Consider the following 15,677-nt stretch of genomic DNA (forward strand, 5'->3'; position numbering starts at 1 on the left):
GAGCGATTTTTACATTCCCTCGATAAGTGATATCATAAGTTTCTTTTTTGGTGGGACTTATTTCACTGAGGATGATCATACCTAAATCCACTCAGGATGCTGCTACCAGCCTCATGACGTGGATTTCATGGCTGAGTGACACTCCATTGGACCTACGTAGCACCACTTGTCCACTTGTCCTCTTGTCGTTGTCCACTTGTCCACTCGTCTTTGTCCACTTGGCTCTTTCCTGGGATATGAAACGTGTACCGGAGTGGAGGTTCTTGTCAAGACAGCAGCCCTCAACTTTGGGGTCCCTCTGTCTGGTTGATTTTTTCATTTTCCCAAGGTCAACGCCCATGTGTGGAAGTGCCCTATGCTCTGTGGTTCTGTGTTTTACATGGTTTGGGAAAGAGGATACACTTGTGAAGATTGGCTGTTGGCCATTGACATCCCGCCAATCAGCTTAACAAGGCTCCCTTTACTCCGTGGGCTGTCCTGCCTTTCTGGTTTTTAGACTTTTTTCGCCTGGCCCTTTTGCCCCGGGGGGGGGGGCGAGAGATTTCTTTGTAGTGCTGATTTGCTCTCCCAGGTTGCTTGGTTGGCCAAAAAGGGCGTATGCGTTTTTTCCTGAATATATTCAGGAAAAAACGCATACGCCCTTTTTGGCCAACCGCATCATTGTCCACGATCTGGCGCTTTTCATGTGCTATCGGGGCCATTCCGATGTACCCGTTGACATCCGTTTCCTGCAATTCTGCCTTGCGTTCAACGCCTCTTCGTAGCCTGACCTCAATATATTTTGGGGAGATAGTTATCGTTTAGAACTCTGCAGGTTTGGGAAGTGCAGTGCCCCTGAGCTCCATTTCCCAAGTCGCTTTTTTGTGAGTGGGACGCAACACGGCTGGATGGCTTCACGCCCTCTTGTCGATCCGGGGTGGCAGGCTGAACCTCTGGTGAATTCTTCTTCGTGATGGGAAATGAGAGTGACATGTGCCCGACCAAACACCTCCAGCGAGTCTCTCATTGGTTCCCCCTCTTGCAGTTCATCCTGCGGACAAATTGCAGACGGTACGAAAGAGGCATGGAAAGGCGCCGAGTCTCCAAGTGGGGAGATTGTTAGTAAGGGGGCCTGAATGGAGAACACGAGCACCAGGAGATGAAAACTGAGGTGAGTTTCAGAAAGCTTTCCCGATCCCACGGTGTAGCATCCGCTGGGTTTCCAATGAGTGCTTTCGCTGTCGGAAGATTGCGTTGAACCTGGAGAGTTGGGACCCATGGAATGGGGAGCACGCAGGATTCCTTTCAAGGGTCTGCATTTGCTTTCCCAACCTCACCAATCGTCTCAGCCCCAAGAGTGTCCAGCCTTATGTCTTCTGCCGCTGGGGCTGTAGATGTGGTCAATCCTGGTTGCATGCCAGTCCCTGAATGCATTTTGGAAGAATTTCTCTGTTTTGCCCTGCTTGTTTCTTCTTTATGTTGGAAATGTATCCTCAGAATGGGTCTGAGCTGATTTTCCCTGCTGGTTTTAGGCCGCTTTACACACACTTGATGCACTTACACAGAGATATCAAGACTTAGCTTTTAAGATGCTTACTAGTCGGATAGATACTTGTGCGATGAACAGGGTCTGGTGAGTCCAGTTGATTGAGCAAGAAGTAGGTCGTGTCCATTCCATATTCGGTTTTCGGAAGGGTATGTGTGCTCATTTCAAACTCGAGTTTATGCGTCACCCCACCTCACCTTTCCCCTGAAGCAGGCATAAGTGTGTTTTCTAAAAGCGTGACTCTGTTCTGTTTGGGGATTCCGTTCATGGGGAGCGATTTTTACATTCCCTCGATAAGTGATATCATAAGTTTCTTTTTTGGTGGGACTTATTTCACTGAGGATGATCATACCTAAATCCACTCAGGATGCTGCTACCAGCCTCATGACGTGGATTTCATGGCTGAGTGACACTCCATTGGACCTACGTAGCACCACTTGTCCACTTGTCCTCTTGTCGTTGTCCACTTGTCCACTCGTCTTTGTCCACTTGGCTCTTTCCTGGGATATGAAACGTGTACCGGAGTGGAGGTTCTTGTCAAGACAGCAGCCCTCAACTTTGGGGTCCCTCTGTCTGGTTGATTTTTTCATTTTCCCAAGGTCAACGCCCATGTGTGGAAGTGCCCTATGCTCTGTGGTTCTGTGTTTTACATGGTTTGGGAAAGAGGATACACTTGTGAAGATTGGCTGTTGGCCATTGACATCCCGCCCATCAGCTTAACAAGGCTCCCTTGACTCCGTGGCCTGTCCTGCCTTTCTGGTTTTTAGACTTTTTTCGCCTGGCCCTTTTGCCCCGGGGGGGGGGGCGAGAGATTTCTTTGTAGTGCTGATTTGCTCTCCCAGGTTGCTTGGTTGGCCAAAAAGGGCGTATGCGTTTTTTCCTGAATATATTCAGGAAAAAACGCATACGCCCTTTTTGGCCAACCGCATCATTGTCCACGATCTGGCGCTTTTCATGTGCTATCGGGGCCATTCCGATGTACCCGTTGACATCCGTTTCCTGCAATTCTGCCTTGCGTTCAACGCCTCTTCGTAGCCTGACCTCAATATATTTTGGGGCGATAGTTATCGTTTAGAACTCTGCAGGTTTGGGAAGTGCAGTGCCCCTGAGCTCCATTTCCCAAGTCGCTTTTTTGTGAGTGGGACGCAACACGGCTGGATGGCTTCACGCCCTCTTGTCGATCCGGGGTGGCAGGCTGAACCTCTGGTGAATTCTTCTTCGTGATGGGAAATGAGAGTGACATGTGCCCGACCAAACACCTCCAGCGAGTCTCTCATTGGTTCCCCCTCTTGCAGTTCATCCTGCGGACAAATTGCAGACGGTACGAAAGAGGCATGGAAAGGCGCCGAGTCTCCAAGTGGGGAGATTGTTAGTAAGGGGGCCTGAATGGAGAACACGAGCACCAGGAGATGAAAACTGAGGTGAGTTTCAGAAAGCTTTCCCGATCCCACGGTGTAGCATCCGCTGGGTTTCCAATGAGTGCTTTCGCTGTCGGAAGATTGCGTTGAACCTGGAGAGTTGGGACCCATGGAATGGGGAGCACGCAGGATTCCTTTCAAGGGTCTGCATTTGCTTTCCCAACCTCACCAATCGTCTCAGCCCCAAGAGTGTCCAGCCTTATGTCTTCTGCCGCTGGGGCTGTAGATGTGGTCAATCCTGGTTGCATGCCAGTCCCTGAATGCATTTTGGAAGAATTTCTCTCTGTTTTGCCCTGCTTGTTTCTTCTTTATGTTGGAAATGTATCCTCAGAATGGGTCTGAGCTGATTTTCCCTGCTGGTTTTAGGCCGCTTTACACACACTTGATGCACTTACACAGAGATATCAAGACTTAGCTTTTAAGATGCTTACTAGTCGGATAGATACTTGTGCGATGAACAGGGTCTGGTGAGTCCAGTTGATTGAGCAAGAAGTAGGTCGTGTCCATTCCATATTCGGTTTTCGGAAGGGTATGTGTGCTCATTTCAAACTCGAGTTTATGCGTCACCCCACCTCACCTTTCCCCTGAAGCAGGCATAAGTGTGTTTTCTAAAAGCGTGACTCTGTTCTGTTTGGGGATTCCGTTCATGGGGAGCGATTTTTACATTCCCTCGATAAGTGATATCATAAGTTTCTTTTTTGGTGGGACTTATTTCACTGAGGATGATCATACCTAAATCCACTCAGGATGCTGCTACCAGCCTCATGACGTGGATTTCATGGCTGAGTGACACTCCATTGGACGTACGTAGCACCACTTGTCCACTTGTCCACTTGTCTTTGTCCACTTGTCCACTCGTCTTTGTCCACTTGGCTCTTTCCTGGGATATGAAACGTGTACCGGAGTGGAGGTTCTTGTCAAGACAGCAGCCCTCAACTTTGGGGTCCCTGTGTCTGGTTGATTTTTTCATTTTCCCAAGGTCAACGCCCATGTGTGGAAGTGCCCTATGCTCTGTGGTTCTGTGTTTTACATGGTTTGGGAAAGAGGATACACTTGTGAAGATTGGCTGTTGGCCATTGACATCCCGCCCATCAGCTTAACAAGGCTCCCTTGACTCCGTGGCCTGTCCTGCCTTTCTGGTTTTTAGACTTTTTTCGCCTGGCACTTTTGCCCCGTGTGGGGGGCGAGAGATTTCTTTGTAGTGCTGATTTGCTCTCCCAGGTTGCTTGGTTGGCCAAAAAGGGCGTATGCGTTTTTTCCTGAATATATTCAGGAAAAAACGCATACGCCCTTTTTGGCCAACCGCATCATTGTCCACGTTCTGGCGCTTTTCATGTGCTATCGGGGCCATTCCGATGTACCCGTTGACATCCGTTTCCTGCAGTTCTGCCTTGCGTTCAACGCCTCTTCGTAGCCTGACCTCAATATATTTTGGGGCGATAGTTATCGTTTAGAACTCTGCAGGTTTGGGAAGTGCAGTGCCCCTGAGCTCCATTTCCCAAGTCGCTTTTTTGTGAGTGGGACGCAACACGGCTGGGTGGCTTCACGCCCTATTGTCGATCCGCGGTGGCAGGCTGAACCTCTGGTGAATTCTTCATCGCGATGGGAAATGTAAGTGACATGTGCCCGACCAAACACCTCCAGCGAGTCTCTCATTGGTTCCCCCTCTTGCAGTTCATCCTGCGGACAAATTGCAGACGGTACGAAAGAGGCATGGAAAGGCGCCGAGTCTCCAAGTGGGGAGATTGTTAGTAAGGGGGCCTGAATGGAGAACACGAGCACCAGGAGATGAAAACTGAGGTGAGTTTCAGAAAGCTTTCCCGATCCCACGGTGTAGCATCCGCTGGGTTTCCAATGAGTGCTTTCGCTGTCGGAAGATTGCGTTGAACCTGGAGAGTTGGGACCCATGGAATGGGGAGCACGCAGGATTCCTTTCAAGGGTCTGCATTTGCTTTCCCAACCTCACCAATCGTCTCAGCCCCAAGAGTGTCCAGCCTTATGTCTTCTGCCGCTGGGGCTGTAGATGTGGTCAATCCTGGTTGCATGCCAGTCCCTGAATGCATTTTGGAAGAATTTCTCTGTTTTGCCCTGCTTGTTTCTTCTTTATGTTGGAAATGTATCCTCAGAATGGGTCTGAGCTGATTTTCCCTGCTGGTTTTAGGCCGCTTTACACACACTTGATGCACTTACACAGAGATATCAAGACTTAGCTTTTAAGATGCTTACTAGTCGGATAGATACTTGTGCGATGAACAGGGTCTGGTGAGTCCAGTTGATTGAGCAAGAAGTAGGTCGTGTCCATTCCATATTCGGTTTTCGGAAGGGTATGTGTGCTCATTTCAAACTCGAGTTTATGCGTCACCCCACCTCACCTTTCCCCTGAAGCAGGCATAAGTGTGTTTTCTAAAAGCGTGACTCTGTTCTGTTTGGGGATTCCGTTCATGGGGAGCGATTTTTACATTCCCTCGATAAGTGATATCATAAGTTTCTTTTTTGGTGGGACTTATTTCACTGAGGATGATCATACCTAAATCCACTCAGGATGCTGCTACCAGCCTCATGACGTGGATTTCATGGCTGAGTGACACTCCATTGGACCTACGTAGCACCACTTGTCCACTTGTCCTCTTGTCGTTGTCCACTTGTCCACTCGTCTTTGTCCACTTGGCTCTTTCCTGAGATATGAAACGTGTACCGGAGTGGAGGTTCTTGTCAAGACAGCAGCCCTCAACTTTGGGGTCCCTGTGTCTGGTTGATTTTTTCATTTTCCCAAGGTCAACGCCCATGTGTGGAAGTGCCCTATGCTCTGTGGTTCTGTGTTTTACATGGTTTGGGAAAGAGGATACACTTGTGAAGATTGGCTGTTGGCCATTGACATCCCGCCCATCAGCTTAACAAGGCTCCCTTGACTCCGTGGGCTGTCCTGCCTTTCTGGTTTTTAGAGTTTTTCCGCCTGGCCCTTTTCCCCCGGGGGGGGGGGGGCGAGAGATTTCTTTGTAGTGCTGATTTGCTCTCCCAGGTTGCTTGGTTGGCCAAAAAGGGCGTATGCGTTTTTTCCGGAATATATTCAGGAAAAAACGCATACGCCCTTTTTGGCCAACCGCATCATTGTCCACGTTCTGGCGCTTTTCATGTGCTATCGGGGCCATTCCGATGTACCCGTTGACATCCGTTTCCTGCAATTCTGCCTTGCGTTCAACGCCTCTTCGTAGCCTGACCTCAATATATTTTGGGGCGATAGTTATCGTTTAGAACTCTGCAGGTTTGGGAAGTGCAGTGCCCCTGAGCTCCATTTCCCAAGTCGCTTTTTTGTGAGTGGGACGCAACACGGCTGGATGGCTTCACGCCCTCTTGTCGATCCGCGGTGGCAGGCTGAACCTCTGGTGAATTCTTCTTCGTGATGGGAAATGAGAGTGACATGTGCCCGACCAAACACCTCCAGCGAGTCTCTCATTGGTTCCCCCTCTTGCAGTTCATCCTGCGGACAAATTGCAGACGGTACAAAAGAGGCATGGAAAGGCGCCGAGTCTCCAAGTGGGGAGATTGTTAGTAAGGGGGCCTGAATGGAGAACACGAGCACCAGGAGATGAAAACTGAGGTGAGTTTCAGAAAGCTTTCCCGATCCCACGGTGTAGCATCCGCTGGGTTTCCAATGAGTGCTTTCGCTGTCGGAAGATTGCGTTGAACATGGAGAGTTGGGACCCATGGAATGGGGAGCACGCAGGATTCCTTTCAAGGGTCTGCATTTGCTTTCCCAACCTCACCAATCGTCTCAGCCCCAAGAGTGTCCAGCCTTATGTCTTCCGCCGCTGGGGCTGTAGATGTGGTCAATCCTGGTTGCATGCCAGTCCCTGAACGCATTTTGGAAGAATTTCTCTCTGTTTTGCCCTGCTTGTTTCTTCTTTATGTTGGAAATGTATCCTCAGAATGGGTCTGAGCTGATTTTCCCTGCTGGTTTTAGGCCGCTTTACACACACTTGATGCACTTACACAGAGATATCAAGACTTAGCTTTTAAGATGCTTACTAGTCGGATAGATACTTGTGCGATGAACAGGGTCTGGTGAGTCCAGTTGATTGAGCAAGGAGTAGGTCGTGTCCATTCCATATTCGGTTTTCGGAAGGGTATCTGTGCTCATTTCAAACTCGAGTTTTATGCGTCACCCCACCTCACCTTTCCCCTGAAGCAGGCATAAGTGTGTTTTCTAAAAGCGTGACTCTGTTCTGTTTGGGGATTCCGTTCATGGGGAGCGATTTTTACATTCCCTCGATAAGTGATATCATAAGTTTCTTTTTTTGTGGGACTTATTTCACTGAGGATGATCGTACCTAAATCCACTCAGGATGCTGCTACCAGCCTCATGACGTGGATTTCATGGCTGAGTGACACTCCATTGGACCTACGTAGCACCACTTGTCCACTTGTCCACTTGTCTTTGTCCACTTGTCCACTCGTCTTTGTCCACTTGGCTCTTTCCTGGGATATGAAACGTGTACCGGAGTGGAGGTTCTTGTCAAGACAGCAGCCCTCAACTTTGGGGTCCCTGTGTCTGGTTGATTTTTTCATTTTCCCAAGGTCAACGCCCATGTGTGGAAGTGCCCTATGCTCTGTGGTTCTGTGTTTTACATGGTTTGGGAAAGAGGATACACTTGTGAAGATTGGCTGTTGGCCATTGACATCCCGCCCATCAGCTTAACAAGGCTCCCTTGACTCCTTGGGCTGTCCTGCCTTTCTGGTTTTTAGACTTTTTTCGCCTGGCCCTTTTGCCCCGGGGGGGGGGGGCGAGAGATTTCTTTGTAGTGCTGATTTGCTCTCCCAGGTTGCTTGGTTGGCCAAAAAGGGCGTATGCGTTTTTTCCTGAATATATTCAGGAAAAAACGCATACGCCCTTTTTGGCCAACCCCATCATTGTCCACGTTCTGGCGCTTTTCATGTGCTATCGGGGCCATTCCGATGTACCCGTTGACATCCGTTTCCTGCAATTCTGCCTTGCGTTCAACGCCTCTTCGTAGCCTGACCTCAATATATTTTGGGGCGATAGTTATCGTTTAGAACTCTGCAGGTTTGGGAAGTGCAGTGCCCCTGAGCTCCATTTCCCAAGTCGCTTTTTTGTGAGTGGGACGCAACACGGCTTGATGGCTTCACGCCCTCTTGTCGATCCGCGGTGGCAGGCTGAACCTCTGGTGAATTCTTCTTCGTGATGGGAAATGAGAGTGACATGTGCCCGACCAAACACCTCCAGCGAGTCTCTCATTGGTTCCCCCTCTTGCAGTTCATCCTGCGGACAAATTGCAGACGGTACGAAAGAGGCATGGAAAGGCGCCGAGTCTCCAAGTGGGGAGATTGTTAGTAAGGGGGCCTGAATGGAGAACACGAGCACCAGGAGATGAAAACTGAGGTGAGTTTCAGAAAGCTTTCCCGATCCCACGGTGTAGCATCCGCTGGGTTTCCAATGAGTGCTTTCGCTGTCGGAAGATTGCGTTGAACCTGGAGAGTTGGGACCCATGGAATGGGGAGCACGCAGGATTCCTTTCAAGGGTCTGCATTTGCTTTCCCAACCTCACCAATCGTCTCAGCCCCAAGAGTGTCCAGCCTTATGTCTTCTGCCGCTGGGGCTGTAGATGTGGTCAATCCTGGTTGCATGCCAGTCCCTGAAGGCATTTTGGAAGAATTTCTCTCTGTTTTGCCCTGCTTGTTTCTTCTTTATGTTGGAAATGTATCCTCAGAATGGGTCTGAGCTGATTTTCCCTGCTGGTTTTAGGCCGCTTTACACACACTTGATGCACTTACACAGAGATATCAAGACTTAGCTTTTAAGATGCTTACTAGTCGGATAGATACTTGTGCGATGAACAGGGTCTGGTGAGTCCAGTTGATTGAGCAAGGAGTAGGTCGTGTCCATTCCATATTCGGTTTTCGGAAGGGTATGTGTGCTCATTTCAAATTCGAGTTTTATGCGTCACCCCACCTCACCTTTCCCCTGAAGCAGGCATAAGTGTGTTTTCTAAAAGCGTGACTCTGTTCTATTTGGGGATTCCGTTCATGGGGAGCGATTTTTACATTCCCTCGATAAGTGATATCATAAGTTTCTTTTTTTGTGGGACTTATTTCACTGAGGATGATCGTACCTAAATCCACTCAGGATGCTGCTACCAGCCTCATGACGTGGATTTCATGGCTGAGTGACACTCCATTGGACCTACGTAGCACCACTTGTCCACTTGTCCACTTGTCTTTGTCCACTTGTCCACTCGTCTTTGTCCACTTGGCTCTTTCCTGGGATATGAAACGTGTACCGGAGTGGAGGTTCTTGTCAAGACAGCAGCCCTCAACTTTGGGGTCCCTGTGTCTGGTTGATTTTTTCATTTTCCCAAGGTCAACGCCCATGTGTGGAAGTGCCCTATGCTCTGTGGTTCTGTGTTTTACATGGTTTGGGAAAGAGGATACATTTGTGAAGATTGGCTGTTGGCCATTGACATCCCGCCCATCAGCTTAACAAGGCTCCCTTGACTCCGTGGGCTGTCCTGCCTTTCTGGTTTTTAGACTTTTTTCGCCTGGCCCTTTTGCCCCGGGGGGGGGGGGCGAGAGATTTCTTTGTAGTGCTGATTTGCTCTCCCAGGTTGCTTGGTTGGCCAAAAAGAGCGTATGCGTTTTTTCCTGAATATATTCAGGAAAAAACGCATACGCTCTTTTTGGCCAACCGCATCATTGTCCACGTTCTGGCGCTTTTCATGTGCTATCGGGCCATTCCGATGTACCCGTTGACATCCGTTTCCTGCAATTCTGCCTTGCGTTCAACGCCTCTTCGTAGCCTGACCTCAATATATTTTGGGGCGATAGTTATCGTTTAGAACTCTGCAGGTTTGGGAAGTGCAGTGCCCCTGAGCTCCATTTCCCAAGTCGCTTTTTTGTGAGTGGGACGCAACACGGCTTGATGGCTTCACGCCCTCTTGTCGATCCGCGGTGGCAGGCTGAACCTCTGGTGAATTCTTCTTCGTGATGGGAAATGAGAGTGACATGTGCCCGACCAAACACCTCCAGCGAGTCTCTCATTGGTTCCCCCTCTTGCAGTTCATCCTGCGGACAAATTGCAGACGGTACGAAAGAGGCATGGAAAGGCGCCGAGTCTCCAAGTGGGGAGATTGTTAGTAAGGGGGCCTGAATGGAGAACACGAGCACCAGGAGATGAAAACTGAAGTGAGTTTCAGAAAGCTTTCCCGATCCCACGGTGTAGCATCCGCTGGGTTTCCAATGAGTGCTTTCGCTGTCGGAAGATTGCGTTGAACCTGGAGAGTTGGGACCCATGGAATGGGGAGCACGCAGGATTCCTTTCAAGGGTCTGCATTTGCTTTCCCAACCTCACCAATCGTCTCAGCCCCAAGAGTGTCCAGCCTTATGTCTTCCGCCGCTGGGGCTGTAGATGTGGTCAATCCTGGTTGCATGCCAGTCCCTGAACGCATTTTGGAAGAATTTCTCTCTGTTTTGCCCTGCTTGTTTCTTCTTTATGTTGGAAATGTATCCTCAGAATGGGTCTGAGCTGATTTTCCCTGCTGGTTTTAGGCCGCTTTACACACACTTGATGCACTTACACAGAGATATCAAGACTTAGCTTTTAAGATGCTTACTAGTCGGATAGATACTTGTGCGATGAACAGGGTCTGGTGAGTCCAGTTGATTGAGCAAGGAGTAGGTCGTGTCCATTCCATATTCGGTTTTCGGAAGGGTATCTGTGCTCATTTCAAACTCGAGTTTTATGCGTCACCCCACCTCACCTTTCCCCTGAAGCAGGCATAAGTGTGTTTTCTAAAAGCGTGACTCTGTTCTGTTTGGGGATTCCGTTCATGGGGAGCGATTTTTACATTCCCTCGATAAGTGATATCATAAGTTTCTTTTTTTGTGGGACTTATTTCACTGAGGATGATCGTACCTAAATCCACTCAGGATGCTGCTACCAGCCTCATGACGTGGATTTCATGGCTGAGTGACACTCCATTGGACCTACGTAGCACCACTTGTCCACTTGTCCACTTGTCTTTGTCCACTTGTCCACTCGTCTTTGTCCACTTGGCTCTTTCCTGGGATATGAAACGTGTACCGGAGTGGAGGTTCTTGTCAAGACAGCAGCCCTCAACTTTGGGGTCCCTGTGTCTGGTTGATTTTTTCATTTTCCCAAGGTCAACGCCCATGTGTGGAAGTGCCCTATGCTCTGTGGTTCTGTGTTTTACATGGTTTGGGAAAGAGGATACACTTGTGAAGATTGGCTGTTGGCCATTGACATCCCGCCCATCAGCTTAACAAGGCTCCCTTGACTCCGTGGGCTGTCCTGCCTTTCTGGTTTTTAGACTTTTTTCGCCTGGCCCTTTTGCCCCGGGGGGGGGGGCGAGAGATTTCTTTGTAGTGCTGATTTGCTCTCCCAGGTTCCTTGGTTGGCCAAAAAGGGCGTATGCGTTTTTTCCTGAATATATTCAGGAAAAAACGCATACGCCCTTTTTGGCCAACCCCATCATTGTCCACGTTCTGGCGCTTTTCATGTGCTATCGGGGCCATTCCGATGTACCCGTTGACATCCGTTTCCTGCAATTCTGCCTTGCGTTCAACGCCTCTTCGTAGCCTGACCTCAATATATTTTGGGGCGATAGTTATCGTTTAGAACTCTGCAGGTTTGGGAAGTGCAGTGCCCCTGAGCTCCATTTCCCAAGTCGCTTTTTTGTGAGTGGGACGCAACACGGCTGGATGGCTTCACGCCCTCTTGTCGATCCGCGGTGGCAGGCTGAACCTCTGGTGAATTCTTCTTCGTGATGGGAAATGAGAGTGACATGTGCCCGACCAAACACCTCCAGCGAGTCTCTCATTGGTTCCCCCTCTTGCAGTTCATCCTGCGGACAAATTGCAGACGGTACGAAAGAGGCATGGAAAGGCGCCGAGTCTCCAAGTGGGGAGATTGTTAGTAAGGGGGCCTGAATGGAGAACACGAGCACCAGGAGATGAAAACTGAGGTGAGTTTCAGAAAGCTTTCCCGATCCCACGGTGTAGCATCCGCTGGGTTTCCAATGAGTGCTTTCGCTGTCGGAAGATTGCGTTGAACCTGGAGAGTTGGGACCCATGGAATGGGGAGCACGCAGGATTCCTTTCAAGGGTCTGCATTTGCTTTCCCAACCTCACCAATCGTCTCAGCCCCAAGAGTGTCCAGCCTTATGTCTTCTGCCGCTGGGGCTGTAGATGTGGTCAATCCTGGTTGCATGCCAGTCCCTGAACGCATTTTGGAAGAATTTCTCTCTGTTTTGCCCTGCTTGTTTCTTCTTTATGTTGGAAATGTATCCTCAGAATGGGTCTGAGCTGATTTTCCCTGCTGGTTTTAGGCCGCTCTACACACACTTGATGCACTTACACAGAGATATCAAGACTTAGCTTTTAAGATGCTTACTAGTCGGATAGATACTTGTGCGATGAACAGGGTCTGGTGAGTCCAGTTGATTGAGCAAGGAGTAGGTCGTGTCCATTCCATATTCGGTTTTCGGAAGGGTATGTGTGCTCATTTCAAACTCGAGTTTTATGCGTCACCCCACCTCACCTTTCCCCTGAAGCAGGCATAAGTGTGTTTTCTAAAAGCGTGACTCTGTTCTGTTTGGGGATTCCGTTCATGGGGAGCGATTTTTACATTCCCTCGATAAGTGATATCATAAGTTTCTTTTTTTGTGGGACTTATTTCACTGAGGATGATCGTACCTAAATCCACTCAGGATGCTGCTACCAGCCTCATGACGTGGATTTCATGGCTGAGTGACACTCCATTGGACCTACGTAGCACCACTTGTCCACTTGTCCACTTGTCTTTGTCCACTTGTCCACTCGTCGTTGTCCACTTGGTTCTTTCCTGGGATATGAAACGTGTACCGGAGTGGAGGTTCTTGTCAAGACAGCAGCCCTCAACTTTGGGGTCCCTGTGTCTGGTTGATTTTTTCATTTTCCCAAGGTCAACGCCCATGTGTGGAAGTGCCCTATGCTCTGTGCTTCTGTGTTTTACATGGTTTGGGAAAGAGGATACATTTGTGAAGATTGGCTGTTGGCCATTGACATCCCGCCCATCAGCTTAACAAGGCTCCCTTGACTCCGTGGGCTGTCCTGCCTTTCTGGTTTTTAGACTTTTTTCGCCTGGCCCTTTTGCCCCGGGGGGGGGGGGCGAGAGATTTCTTTGTAGTGCTGATTTGCTCTCCCAGGTTGCTTGGTTGGCCAAAAAGAGCGTATGCGTTTTTTCCTGAATATATTCAGGAAAAAACGCATACGCTCTTTTTGGCCAACCGCATCATTGTCCACGTTCTGGCGCTTTTCATGTGCTATCGGGCCATTCCGATGTACCCGTTGACATCCGTTTCCTGCAATTCTGCCTTGCGTTCAACGCCTCTTCGTAGCCTGACCTCAATATATTTTGGGGCGATAGTTATCGTTTAGAACTCTGCAGGTTTGGGAAGTGCAGTGCCCCTGAGCTCCATTTCCCAAGTCGCTTTTTTGTGAGTGGGACGCAACACGGCTGGATGGCTTCACGCCCTATTGTCGATCCGCGGTGGCAGGCTGAACCTCTGGTGAATTCTTCTTCGTGATGGGAAATGAGAGTGACATGTGCCCGAGCAAACACCTCCAGCGAGTCTCTCATTGGTTCCCCCTCTTGCAGTTCATCCTGCGGACAAATTGCAGACGGTACGAAAGAGGCATGGAAAGGCGCCGAGTCTCCAAGTGGGGAGATTGTTAGTAAGGGGGCCTGAATGGAGAACACGAGCACCAGGAGATGAAAACTGAAGTGAGTTTCAGAAAGCTTTCCCGATCCCACGGTGTAGCATCCGCTGGGTTTCCAATGAGTGCTTTCGCTGTCGGAAGATTGCGTTGAACCTGGAGAGTTGGGACCCATGGAATGGGGAGCACGCAGGATTCCTTTCAAGGGTCTGCATTTGCTTTCCCAACCTCACCAATCGTCTCAGCCCCAAGAGTGTCCAGCCTTATGTCTTCCGCCGCTGGGGCTGTAGATGTGGTCAATCCTGGTTGCATGCCAGTCCCTGAACGCATTATGGAAGAATTTCTCTCTGTTTTGCCCTGCTTGTTTCTTCTTTATGTTGGAAATGTATCCTCAGAATGGGTCTGAGCTGATTTTCCCTGCTGGTTTTAGGCCGCTTTACACACACTTGATGCACTTACACAGAGATATCAAGACTTAGCTTTTAAGATGCTTACTAGTCGGATAGATACTTGTGCGATGAACAGGGTCTGGTGAGTCCAGTTGATTGAGCAAGGAGTAGGTCGTGTCCATTCCATATTCGGTTTTCGGAAGGGTATGTGTGCTCATTTCAAACTCGAGTTTTATGCGTCACCCCACCTCACCTTTCCCCTGAAGCAGGCATAAGTGTGTTTTCTAAAAGCGTGACTCTGTTCTGTTTGGGGATTCCGTTCATGGGGAGCGATTTTTACATTCCCTCGATAAGTGATATCATAAGTTTCTTTTTTTGTGGGACTTATTTCACTGAGGATGATCGTAGCTAAATCCACTCAGGATGCTGCTACCAGCCTCATGACGTGGATTTCATGGCTGAGTGACACTCCATTGGACCTACGTAGCACCACTTGTCCACTTGTCCACTTGTCTTTGTCCACTTGTCCACTCGTCTTTGTCCACTTGGCTCTTTCCTGGGATATGAAACGTGTACCGGAGTGGAGGTTCTTGTCAAGACAGCAGCCCTCAACTTTGGGGTCCCTGTGTCTGGTTGATTTTTTCATTTTCCCAAGGTCAACGCCCATGTGTGGAAGTGCCCTATGCTCTGTGGTTCTGTGTTTTACATGGTTTGGGAAAGAGGATACATTTGTGAAGATTGGCTGTTGGCCATTGACATCCCGCCCATCAGCTTAACAAGGCTCCCTTGACTCCGTGGGCTGTCCTGCCTTTCTGGTTTTTAGACTTTTTTCGCCTGGCCCTTTTGCCCCGGGGGGGGGGGCGAGAGATTTCTTTGTAGTGCTGATTTGCTGTCCCAGGTTGCTTGGTTGGCCAAAAAGAGCGTATGCGTTTTTTCCTGAATATATTCAGGAAAAAACGCATACGCTCTTTTTGGCCAACCGCATCATTGTCCACGTTCTGGCGCTTTTCATGTGCTATCGGGGCCATTCCGATATACCCGTTGACATCCGTTTCCTGCAATTCTGCCTTGCGTTCAACGCCTCTTCGTAGCCTGACCTCAATATATTTTGGGGCGATAGTTATCGTTTAGAACTCTGCAGGTTTGGGAAGTGCAGTGCCCCTGAGCTCCATTTCCCAAGTCGCTTTTTTGTGAGTGGGACGCAACACGGCTGGATGGCTTCACGCCCTATTGTCGATCCGCGGTGGCAGGCTGAACCTCTGGTGAATTCTTCTTCGTGATGGGAAATGAGAGTGACATGTGCCCGACCAAACACCTCCAGCGAGTCTCTCATTGGTTCCCCCTCTTGCAGTTCATCCTGCGGACAAATTGCAGACGGTACGAAAGAGGCATGGAAAGGCGCCGAGTCTCCAAGTGGGGAGATTGTTAGTAAGGGGGCCTGAATGGAGAACACGAGCACCAGGAGATGAAAACTGAGGTGAGTTTCAGAAAGCTTTCCCGATCCCACGGTGTAGCATCCGCTGGGTTTCCAATGAGTGCTTTCGCTGTCGGAAGATTGCGTTGAACCTGGAGAGTTGGGACCCATGGAATGGGGAGCACGCAGGATTCCTTTCAAGG

Source organism: Kogia breviceps, chromosome 3 (genome assembly GCF_026419965.1).
Source record: "Kogia breviceps isolate mKogBre1 chromosome 3, mKogBre1 haplotype 1, whole genome shotgun sequence".
Lineage (NCBI taxonomy): Eukaryota > Metazoa > Chordata > Mammalia > Artiodactyla > Physeteridae > Kogia > Kogia breviceps.